Source organism: Apteryx rowi, unplaced genomic scaffold (assembly GCF_003343035.1).
Source record: "Apteryx rowi isolate R43461 unplaced genomic scaffold, aptRow1 scaffold_167, whole genome shotgun sequence".
Classification (NCBI taxonomy): domain Eukaryota; kingdom Metazoa; phylum Chordata; class Aves; order Apterygiformes; family Apterygidae; genus Apteryx; species Apteryx rowi.
This window is the reverse complement of record NW_020447941.1, coordinates 54,912-67,202: the sequence shown is the minus strand read 5'-3', so window position 1 is coordinate 67,202 and position 12,291 is coordinate 54,912. Positions and strand designations below refer to the sequence as shown.

Sequence of the window (12,291 nt, the reverse complement as noted above, 5' to 3'; positions counted from 1 at the left end):
GCCTCGCTTCACCTCCCCTTCGAACGGCTCCTGCGCGCCAGCAGGCCACAGCGGGCCGAGCTGCTGCAGGTGCTTCAGCCACCGCGGCGGCCCTGGGTGCCGGCCCAGCGCGGGGCCGCGAGCTCGTCTGCCGGGCTGTGCGGCCACTCGAGTTCGCGCGCCACCAGGGGAGCTGTGACCCTGGTTAYGGCGTGGAAAAATCCCCGTGCGCGCGCGGCCTTCATCCCTCCCGCCGCTTGGACTCCCAGGTTGAAAGATCTGGGTTGGCCTGGATCTTTCACCCCTCCTCCCCTTTTTAAAATCATTATTATTGTAGTGTTACCATAAACACCGAGTGGCTGCACTGAGATCAGAGCAAACGGAGGGAAACTGCTGCCCCTAACGAACTTGCAGTCGCAAAGAAATATCATTATTCCCACTTTTCAGCAAGGGCACGGTGGTTGTGTGACCTCTCTGAGGCCATGGAGCGGGTCTGTGACAGAATCTGGATTTGAACCCAGAAACCAGTTTCACTGTTTGGGACCCTTCCTGGGCCGTCCGACCTCCCCAGCGCCAACAGTCGGGTGACTGCGCGAGACAGCGAGCTGGTGGCACTGATAGGCCTGAGCTGTGATCGACGAGAGGAGAGCGCCTGAAAGCACGGGCAGTGCCGTCTTCTGTGTGAACACACTGAATTAAATCAAGGGAGACCRACGCTGGGAAAGAACAGAAACCCTCCAAAAATGTTCCAAATGTTTCAACGTTTCAAGTTAAAATATGCCTGACGAAAACCCAAGTTGCAGACGCCGGCATGCAGAACGCTTTCTGGCTCTCGCCAGCCACAGCTCAGCAGCGCTGCGATTCCCAGCGATGCTCACACGGCGCTTAGGGGAGCCCAGAGGTCAAGGCTCCTTCTGCGCTGGCCTGCGGCGTAGCTGGGGCTAGCCCTAGCTGCAGTAAGGAGGCTCTTCTGCACGGTGGGGAAGCACCAGGCTCTTCTTAGCTATGCCTGGGTTTTGCAGTGCAGGTGTAGTAGGAGTCATCCACCACCCCTTTATTGATACGCACCTGTGTGTCACCCTGCCGATGAGAATGGAACACTTTGTGGCTGGAGAGCCACCTTTAGATTAGGTGAACGTGAAAGTAGAAAAAATGCGGCTATTCTTATAGTTTAAATATTATTGCTACAGTTAGGAGCACACAGATATAGAAATAAAAGAAAATATCACTCAATATTTTGGATTCTGAAAGGAGGTCTCATTTGGGGGTTAGCATTATGCACTCATTTTCTCTGGGTTACGCTCAGCTTCAAAGCTCCCGTCCAAGGATTTCTTGCAATTCCTAACTTAGTCAGGATCTCTGTTTTTAAGATCTCCTCCTAAAGATTTATCTTTTTTTTTTAGAAATGCTGTTGTCCCTATTAGCCTCAGGTAGGCAAAACCAACTCCTATCCAGTAAACAGAATAAGTTAGTAACTGTCCTAGGGAGGACATAGCTATGGAAGAAAATTTGGGCTTTTCTTTTGGGGGGGGGGGTAGGAAACACTCCCTTTCCACTGGCTTGGCAGGTTTTGTCCCATAGTAACCAACCTTTAATATCCTGAAACTATAGTGCCATCAAACACTAAAATATATCACCACGGTTTATGAAAAAGTTCAGGCTGTGGATCATTACTTGCTCTTGATCTGTACCATATATGCCAGCACTCAGCCAACTTGGGGCAAGAGGAGATTTGGGGGTGAATGCGCCTGTTGTTGATGTCAAAGGGTACTATGACAGTATTCCTGAAGTATTTATTTTAAATCTAAATGTCCTTTTGAAGTCTGTAACTGGCTGAAACGTCACCCTAAGAGTCATTACAAAATCATTATTCACCCCTCCATTGTAAGCCTCCCCCCCTTCTTCGTTGCAGAGGTGCTCATAAATACTGTGGTGAAGGCTTGCTATTGTTGAAAATTAAGACGGGGACTATCTGGGAAGTCAATGCAGTTTAAGAACAAGTTTCCCATTTAGAATCACAGACTAATTTAGTTGGAAAGGGACCTCTGAAGTCCAACCCCCTGCTCAAAACAGGGCTTACTTCAGAGTTATATCAAGTTGCTCAAGCCTTGTCTGGTCAAGTTCTGAATATCTCCAAAAATAGACAAACCATAACCTCTCTGGACCCCTATCCCAGTGCTTGTCACTCCCACAGTGATTTTTTCCCCCTTATATCCAGTTGAAGTTTTCCCTCTTGCAAACTGTGGCCATTGCCTCAAGTCCTTTCATCACGCACCTCTGAGTCTGGCTTCATCTTCTTTATAACTCCCCTTAAATTAGTGGAAGACAGCTTGAGTCTTTTCTTGCAGGCTAAAAAAGTCTCCAGCTCTCATCCTGTCATGGTGCACCATGTGCTCCAACTCCCAACCATCTTGGCGATCTCTGCTGGACTCACTTGCATGCCAATGTCCTTCTGATACTGGGGAGCCCCAAACTGGACACACTCTTCCAGAATCAGTGTCACCTGTGCCAAGTAGGGGGGAATAGTCACTTCCCTCATCCTACAGGTATGTTCTTGCTAATGCAGTCCCGTATGAGGTAGCTCTTTGCTGCAAGAACACACTGCTGACCCATATTCACCTTACTGTCCACTAGGACACCCAGATCCTTTTCTACAACACTCCTTACTATCCATTCAGACACAGCCTGTCCTGTTGCCTGGGGTTAGCACATCCTGGGTGCAAGACTTTGCATTTGCCTTTGTTGAGCTTCATGAGGTTTTTGTCAGCCCATTTCTCCAGCGTGTCGAGGTCCACCAGAGAGAGTCCCTCTGAACAGTAGCCTTGCCCTCCAACATGTGACTGTCTCTCCCAACATGGTGTCACTTTCAAGCTTGCTGAAGGTGCACTCTGTCCCATCATCCATGTCACTGGGGATTTTAAACGGTATTGGCCCCAGTATCAAGCACTGGGGAATGCCGTTTTTTACCTGTCCATGAGTGAGACTTTGCACCATTGACCACTGAACCACATATTGAGTTCAATGGTCCAGACAGTTTTTCATCTGTTTTGTAGTCCAGCCAGCTGGTCCAAAGATGCTATGGGAGACCACACTGAAAGCCTTGCTAAAGTCATGGGGAACAACTTCTGTTCTTCCCTTGTCCACAGAGCCAGTGGCAGAAGGCAATCAAGTTGGTCAAGCATGATTTTGCAATCCATGCTGAATGTTCCTAGTCATCTTCACTTCCACTTCCAAGTCACAATCCATTTCCAGCTGCTTGTGTTTTCAGGTCCCTTCTGAAGGTCCTACACATTGTCCACACACACAAAATAAAAGGGAATTGGAGTCAAGCGGCCAACAAGCACAAACTAGAGTGTGCTACCTGATAGGCTGTGCTACCTGATAGGACGTGCTACCTAATAGGTTGTGAAACGCTTCCATATCTGGAAGACATGAGACAGTGGAGAATTCCCTCTTTTTTCTGACTGATAACCCAGTGTGTGGGTGGAGCAGGCCTTGAACTGATCTGTCTGCATGAGGAAACAGAAGGAAGAGAAGTCACTGTAGATGTTACTCTTCTGAGAAAAAAACTGAGTTTTGCCCTCTCCTATTTGTCTTCTATAGGAGCCTTCTGTAAGAAAAAAAAATCTAAAAAAAGAACTGAAGAGACTAACATGCTGCTAGATACATACTTTGCTTTGAATCGCCTCTTCCCCTTTCTTCCTATCAGTCTTATTCCTCTTCTGATCTGCATTTCAGTCCTTTTCAAGGAGTGTTTCTAGATCACCTARCATTTGAGTAGTCTGTGGAATTAATAATGTATCAGATTTAAGCCATCAAGTCATATCTATGTGCCACCTGGTACACTATTCTACTGCTTTAAAAAAATGAATCTGGCTGTCTTGGCACTTTTTGAATGGCAATTAGTGAGGCTGCATCCTAGAGGCTTTGTGACTATTGGAGATGGGGTGTAGGTATCAGAGCAGCCACACGTTCTTCTGAATTCCTTTTGCAATCCAAGCAAGGAAATCCTGTTTAGCAGGATTCAGCATCGGCAGGGCTGAGGAAGGGAGACAACAGATAGCATGGACAATTCCTCTTGTATAACTACAGTCATTGTAGAACAAGAAACTGTTTCTTCTTTGAGCAATTGGTCATAGATTCCAATTGTGGTGGCTAGCTACCTGTGCATGGTGGGATCCTTCCCAAAATAACAACCAAAGAACTGCCTGGCTGAACATCTTTTTGGCTCTGTCAAGGCAGCAACAAGCTCTAACACATATAAAACCATGGACTGAACTTCACGGGACTGACTTATAAGTCTTCATCAGTGCAATGGTGTTCAAATGTGCAGTAAAGCTCACCTTGGGGCAGGTGAAAATGAACTGAGGAGCTCAGGAGGGTCTTCCTTTGCCAGATGCATCTTTCAATGCTTTAGTGATGCATGTGGATTCCCCACAAGCCACTACTTGTATCCCTGTTTGCTGCCGTGCAGTCTGTTCTCTTGGGAAGGCTACGGAAACACTTTGCTACAGACTCCAGAGGAGGTCCCCTTAGCTTTGCTAGGACCCTATGAAGGTTCTCAGAGAGATGGTTTTCTGACCGGCAGAAAGATGCACTTTTGTTCTTTCCAGAGCCTCATCACAGCATAAAACCACATAAAGCATCAAGAGAAAACTGTGTAAAACACAGGATGCAGATGTGCTGAGATGACAGCCAGATGTGCCTTAGTGGAGCTAAGGAACTGTTGTGACTGTTTCAAGGAGAGCAAACAGTCTCGTGTACTTGGCATTTTCCCTGCAAAGCATGCCAAGTTCTGCTCTTCAGACTGAACAGAGATTTTCTTCTGTTTGGACTGGCAGGTTACCCTCATGAAGAGCTTTCAACTCTGGAGGAAAATATTTAGGACTAATGCCAAGCAGCTCCTTTTGGTAGACCGCAGCTAGCCAGCATCCAGGCTGTCAGGTATAGTGATCTCAGATTGGTGGGGAGACACTAGACAGCATCTGAGGGCATTCTGAGTTGATCCAGAGAATCTAATGGAGGCTGGACACCACCAGTAGGACCCTCAGGATAGGTGCCTCTGAGCTTTGTCGAGACTTCTTCAGGGTCTGGGAGACCCTGAGATTACATTGAAAGTATTCACCAGGTTCAGAGACCAACTCAGGGGATCTCATCTGCCGAAGACAGTCTAGACAGACCAGGAAGAAACATTAGAAGGTCTCTTTGGTTTAGGTTTTAGTCTAGGGCCCTATTTTTTCACCATAGTTCCTGTGCCATCCCTTCAAGGCTCTGTCTACACCAAAAGCATCACCAGCTGAACTTACACTTAAGCTGGCTATATATAAGTTTTAAGCACAAGATTAAAAACAATGGTTTATTGACAGGGCTGTGGTGACACAGCATGATTGCTTTTCTTCTGTACAGTAAGAGGGCTGGTTTAAACCAGCTTTTAACCCACAAGCCTTAGACACACATCCTCTTTGCAAACGGTTGACACAGTTAAATGCATTGTTGGTTACAACTGATGATTATAACAGCCTTCCTGAATCCCCTAGAGAACGGAAAGGCTTGTATGAACTCTCCTCCTCAGCTTCACTGCAAAGTCAGCCATCGTAATGCAATATGCAAATGAAGGTGGTTTAAGTAACTTTGACTGACTTTCTGTTGAAGCAGGTCAGGGAGTGCTTGTACACTCTTTCTTCAGCCCAGCTGCAGGGGAAGTCACTGCTAACTGCTGACCAGCAGCTGAAGTGTGCGATGTCTTCAGTCAGCTGATGGGCACTACCTGAAGTCAGGATAAACCATTTTCTTTCAGTCATGCGCTCATACTCTAGGTTCAAAGCAGTTCAAAAGGCTGCCCAGCTGCCATGATTTCCATTTAAAAGCAGTTTGCATTAGTTTAGGTTACGCCTGTTCCTATTTAACTTGAGCATTTAAATAAGTTTGCATTTGCTTAAACTAAACAGCTTAGGTTCATACCTTTGGTTAAAGCTGGGTGACTTCCTTACCTGGGAAAAGGCTGGCTGTTCCCCCCTATTCAGCAGGATTGGGCAAATGTCTTGCACGCTCTGGGAGAAGTCAGGGTTTTAATGTTGTATCAGTATGATGCAAAAGTCTTCCTGCAACGAGAAAGAGGCCTGTCTCCATCAGAGAGCTAACAAAATAGCTCTTGTACTCTCTGAAGAAATCGAGGAGATACCTCTGATAGACCATCAGCTCTCCTAGGCCAGGGTTGTAGGAAGAGGAGGGCAAGAAGGACTTTGCCATATACACCCATATTCTGCTAGCACCAGGGAAAAGCAGACGTGGAGCTGCACATCTGCAAAGACAGGCTAAACAGGCAGTGGCTAAGGAGGTGGAAAGGGAGGGCAGGAAGAACCAGAAAGGGCTGGAAAGGTGAAGTGGTGGGGAAGCACTCAGAGAAGCTGGAATTTACCAGCAAAAGTGTTTGTCAGATGAAGACATCTGCTGTGCCCACAGAGCTGGCCGCAGAGTTTAGAGCAGCTTGGGAGCCCCCTGAGTCATGCCAGAAGCTGGGGAAGTTGAAATTAGAGARTCTAAAGCTGTCTTTGCTCGTCCAAGCAGTGAGGCTGCATGCTGAGGGCAAGGAAATTTGTCTCTTTGTGTTCTGTTTTTTGGACCGCTGAATAAAGGGAAATGCGCATGGGAAAAGCAAAGAGAATGACTCCAAACAGCAGTGAAAAAGAGAGGTGTCAGGCCTATTCTCAGAACATACACACATGCACTTGTTTGTAATCTCTCACTTTTTTTTCTCCCTCCTCTTGGTAATGAGAGATGCCTATTGTACTGAAGGAGGAAAAAGGGATATGCTTTATGCCTTTCAGCTGTTTAGGAAGATAAAGAACGCTGTGATAGAGCTGATTTCTGGCTTGCCTTCTCTTGGAGACTTTTTTTTGTTAAAAGAGGCAGTATCATTTGGCTTTCTCACTCCATTTTTATTCTGTACTGTCTCTCAGACAGATTTTCTAAGGTTTTTCTTGTCCTCTGTCTTCCTTGACTGAAGATTCATGATTAARTATATACATCAACAAATACATGGAATAAATAATATGTACTATACTTGTATATGCATATCTRTTTGTCCTTTTTTGAGGCTTGGAGTTATTTTCTTCCTGTTATTTTTTCCCCTCTTTTCAGGTGCAATTTTCTGTTACTGAGGTCAGCCACAGTGGGAGCTGAATGGAATGGGAGAGAGGCCCGGAGTGTGACTRTGCTCCTCATCCTCTCCATGGTGGTTGCTCCCCCTGGGGCCTAAGACATTCATTAATTTAAAGCACAGGGGCTTCACCTCCCCCATTCGGGGCAACAGGACAAGCATAGTTCTGTTATTTGGAGAACAGAGGTCTGAAGCCCGTGAAAGGGATGTTCACACCTTCTGTGCCTTCGAGCTGTGCAGTGCCACCACGTCGCTGGTGTTACAGTGCAACAGGCAGCTCACATCCCTGGCCATCTCTCCCCCAGGGAAGCAGGACAGAGCAAGAACGCCCTCCTGCTGCCAAAGCCCTCAGGCTGCAGAGCCAAATGAGCCGTTTCCTAGGTTGGCGGACACAGCACTTTCACACTGTCATTTCAGGGATTGTACGCTGGTGTCAGCACTGCCCGAACTCACCCACTGCACAGTCCCACACATGCGTTGCCTTCTTCTGGAGCGTTGCAGAGCTGAGCAAATAGCCAGCTCACATCTCACGAGAAAGGCGGTGCTTGTCTGGGCCGACATCCGGACAGGAAACCTCCTAGGAGTGTTGTGAGTAATTTCAATTCAGCAGAGAGTATTCTCTCCTCTTACTAGCATCAAGTCATTGCTCTGGTACTGTGCTACCAGTAATGGTGCTGTTGGGGATCTGTCACTCCAGCTTTCCTCTGTTCTTTGCTCTGTCTAGCTAAGATCTTCCTATGCCTTCAGACACACACAGTGCTCTTCACTCCTGATGCCGCTGCAGAGGCTTGTCTCTGTGGTTAAGCCTTTGCTGTCTGCATGTCCTCAGGAATATCTTGTATTTCAGTGGTGAGGAGAATTAATTACTGCATTGAGTCTGCAAAACATAAAAGCCAACTAGGGTTCTTTCAGGATGAAAGAGGCAATAAAAATGCTGGTATTAATAGAAAAATATTTGTTACTTCATGGGATATCAGGGCTTCCTGTGGCTCGAGGTTATGCCTTGCATAGTTCATTGCCGAATGCCTCGGGATGACTCTTCTTTCCTCTTTTTTCTTTCAGCAACCAGCTTGTTAACTTTCAAAGTCACTGATCTGGTTTACAAACAGAGTAATTCTGCATCTCCTTACTGGATGTATTCTTGTGCTCCACTTCCGCATGCACACACGCAGACACAGAATAGGCTGGCAGTACGTATGTTTACATCATGCCTTGATAAAATGCTGTAGAAAAACAAGTTGTCTGTAGAGAAGCATGTTCAGAAACCGTATGAAAGCACCTTCTGTTTGCTGCCTTTCCTGCTCTCTCTTATTCCCTCCATGTAGAACAACACAAGGACTTGATAAGGTCTTTAAAACGGGAACTCTCTCTCCTGTCTCTCCAGCTGAGCCTTGAGCTACTACTGTAATCCCGGTCACCAACACCACCGCAGGCAAAGACCTCTCAAGCCACTGGCATCTGAACAGCCAGGATGTGGGCTATGAGTAAGATGCATCTGAATCCTACTGATGCGTAAAGCCGCTTGGCATGCTTAGGGTAGATTGGGTCATGAGACAGGTAAGGGCCTGCTGTGGGAATCAGGAGTTTTAGCTGTGCATTCCTTGGCAGCAATGCAACTCAGCAGCCTTTGTCCTCTTCAAGGACCGCGTGGGCCAGGGTCAGCTGGAAAGCTACAGAGCTGCTTCAGGGAAACGTGAAAGGAAGATGCCATGGCATGCTTGCAGAAGGCTAGGCTGCAGCCAGCCTGTGGAGAGAACCATGGGTAATACATGTTTTCAGAGAGTGCTAAGCCCTGGGTAATAAAATCCTGTTTATCTCCAATTCATGTAAAAGGCACAGAGCAGAAGCAGAAACCCCATTTTTAGCCTGCATGTTCCTCCTGGTCTTAGAGAAGGACCATGTAACAGGGGTGATAAGTAATGGATTGCTACTGCAGCTGTACTGCCTAAAGGCCCTGATTGAAGATGAGGTCTCTTATGGCTAGGAGCTGCACAAATACAAAGGAAAAAGATGGGCTCTGCCCCAGAGAACTTCTGATCACTAAATTATACTACCAAGAAGAAAGAAAAAAAAAAGACTGCAAACAGGCAGAAGCATACATGGACTCAGAAGCGTACATGGACTCATAGAATAATTTAGGTTGTAAGGGATCTCTGGAGGTCTCTAGTCCAACTCCCACTCAAAGCAGGACCAACTTTGAAGTTAGAGCCAACTTTAAAGTTAGAACAGCTTGCTCAGGGCCTTGTCCAATCAAGTCTGAACATCTCCAAGGATCGATATCCTACAGTTTCTTTGGCCCCCTCTACCAGTGTCTGACCAACCTCATGGTGAAAAAATTTTCCTAATATTTAATTGGAATTTCCCTTCTTGCAGCTTGTGTCCATTGCCCTTTCTCCTGCCACTGTGTACCTCCAAGAAGAGTTTGACTCAGTCTTCTCTAACCACCCTGCCCTCCCCCCACCACACACACACTCTCTATATCTGTAGACAGCAATAAGATCCCTCCTTTACCTTTTATTCTCCAGGCTGAACAAACCCATCTCCTTCTGCCTCTTCTCATACAGCATGTGCTTCAGYGTCTGACTGTCTTGGTGACCCCCACTGGACTTGCCACAGTATATCAATGTCTGTCTTGCACTGGGGAGCCCAAACTAGACACAGCACTCCAGATGTGGTCTCATCAGTGCCTAATAGAGGGGAACAATCCCTTCCTTGGCCCTGCTGGCTACACTCTCACAAATACAGCCCAGGATGCAGTTGGTCTTTGCTGCAAGAGCACACTGCTAACTCATGTTCCACATGTTGTCCACCAGAACCCCCCGACCCTTTTCTGCAAAACTGCTTTCTAACCAGTCAGTCCCAGAATGTTCTCTTGCCTGGGGCTGGTCCATCCCAAATGCAGAACTTAGCATTTGCCTTTGCTGAGCTTCATGATGTTCCTCACRATGTTCTTCTTAGGCTGTTTCTCCAGGTCCCTCTGAATAGCAGCCCTGCCCTCCAGCATTTCCTTCACTTTCTCCAGCTTGGGAACATCCACAGACTTGCTGAGGGTGTATTCAGTCCATCATCCAGATCTTCCATAAGGATATTAAACCATACCGACCAGTGAGGAATGCCACTTTTAACAGCTGCCAGTTGGACTTGCTGATCACAGCCCTTTGGGCCTTGCAGTTCAGCCAGTTCTCCATCCTTTCAGTCCACATATTGAACAATAGAGTGAACCATAGCGAGAAGACTATTAAGAATGGCAGCTGTCTTTATACACATTCCAATTGTGTCCTCTCCACTGACCTGTTAGAACAGCAGTTTTCTGTTATTTTACAGAGGTAAGAGAAAGCAAAAAAGCAATGGCTATTCAACACATGCTCTGAGMTCAGGGATGCAGCAGTATCTGCTGTTCAGTTCAGCATTTCCAATAAGTCATGTCAAAGGGCCCCTTCCAGGATCCTTATTACCCTGGCATTGCAAAATCAGCTGCTTTGTGATTACTCTGGTGGCCTCTCCCAGATTATTCTATGTGACTTTGTTTCAGACAGCAGATAAATCTCTCTTTCCTCCTTTCCCTCCACTGTCTCAGTAGTTTTTCTAGATTTAGTGAAGGTTGGAAATGGCTACTGCTAGCAGCAAAGGAATTTGTGATGTATAGGARAAGTGGAAAAGCCTTAAACCCTAGGGGCTGTTGTTCTCCTAGCACTGGAAGGACCTGTACATGGCAGAGATCCATGGGCTAATCTATGGGTCTGTATCTGAAACCAGCTCATCAGCACTTCATATATTAGCTGATGCAATCAGATCATGGTGCTGCAGTTTCGTCAGATAGTTCCCAATTATAATAGAAATGTTGCTGGTTGGCTGAGTGAGCTAAACGTACTGGCCCAGCTGAAGTAGCTTAATTAAAGTCACTGGAAGGAAGCTGTGCTCATCATTTCTGTGACTACATGGATGGCTTAATGCTTGTCATTTTTTCTCCCCACAATTCCAGATACAGGAGAAGATGGGTAAGAGGTTTGTGTAGGAAACTTCATTAGTATCCTAAACTGTGTGTGAAATACGCCCTAGCTGGCAGAGAATCCAAGGGATGAGATTCAACAGGGATGTTATGTCCTGTCCTGTGGGAACCCTCACTTCTCTGCCTGTAAACATGTTGCTTGACAAAATTTATCACTGGTTCTCAGCAGCTGAACATGAATATGTTCAAATGATCATCATAAGCTTATGACCCAGCTCGCTTTGGCGTGTGGCTACACTGTTTGAACCACTGCCCATGACTCCCTGGAAATGCCGGTGGTGTAGTGCCTCTGTGGTACTCTGCAGAAGAGCACTTTTGCTGYAGAAAGTGGCTTTTCATTTCCTGAATAAGCAGATATAACCGGTGCAAACAGATGAGCTTCTATTCAGTTCCACTTCCGTTTCAGCCTCTCTGACTTACCAGGCACCACATCTCAGAGCATGCACGTTGCTCCCAGAGACACCTAGTGAGGAGGCAATGTAATGCAAGCGAACATGGCCATCTAGAACAACTTTTGCCAAGGAAGTTGCTTCCGTGCTGTATATGAAATAGGATCTTAAATTTCCTGCCTCTAACTGTACCTCTGCCAGCTTTGTTAAAATAAAATGTTTCATCAGCTGTGGTGAATACTAGAGTTTATCAATCAACACAGGCATAAACACATGGGCACCTTGACTCCTCCAGCAAGGATATGATCAGTTATAATCTCTGCAAAGACATCTCACTAAGACTCAGTGGTTTTCACTGCACTGAAAATCCAGAGGCATTCAGCATTGCTGACCAGTCCATAGAGGACACAGCCTCAGAAAGCAAATACAAACCTATTTTGAATGGAAAAAGAGGGGTTCCCTTAATGAAACTATACCAGAGACAGTAACCTGTGGGCCAGGGAGTCTTTCACTCACCATTGTCCATGTGAGAAAGTAGCCTACCCATGGGCTGTCGGAGCTGTTGCTATTTGCACCCTGGAAGATGGTGGCAATGGGAAGAGGTGGAGAAAATCCTGCAGATTTCCTCCCTTTGGAAGCAGCGTTAGAGGAAGCCCTGGAAATTCTCACGCTGTCATTTCAGACATGGGAACAATTCAGACCAAAGAACTGTGGTGACTTTCTGCAGCAGGAAGCTGAGAAATAATCTATAATTC

At 46.5% G+C, this 12,291-nt stretch overlaps 1 long non-coding RNA gene across 1 annotated transcript; it reads right to left on the bottom strand.

Annotated features, from left to right (window-relative positions):
- Positions 1–1,392: 1,392 nt before the first annotated feature.
- On the bottom strand, positions 1,393–7,672 carry LOC112963298. The gene is made up of 3 exons (XR_003252556.1): positions 7,592–7,672; positions 5,970–6,080; positions 1,393–3,263 (listed from the first exon to the last, which is right to left on the bottom strand). It is a non-coding gene; the product is annotated as an uncharacterized LOC112963298 (long non-coding RNA).
- Between the last annotated feature and the right edge of the window lie 4,619 nt (positions 7,673–12,291).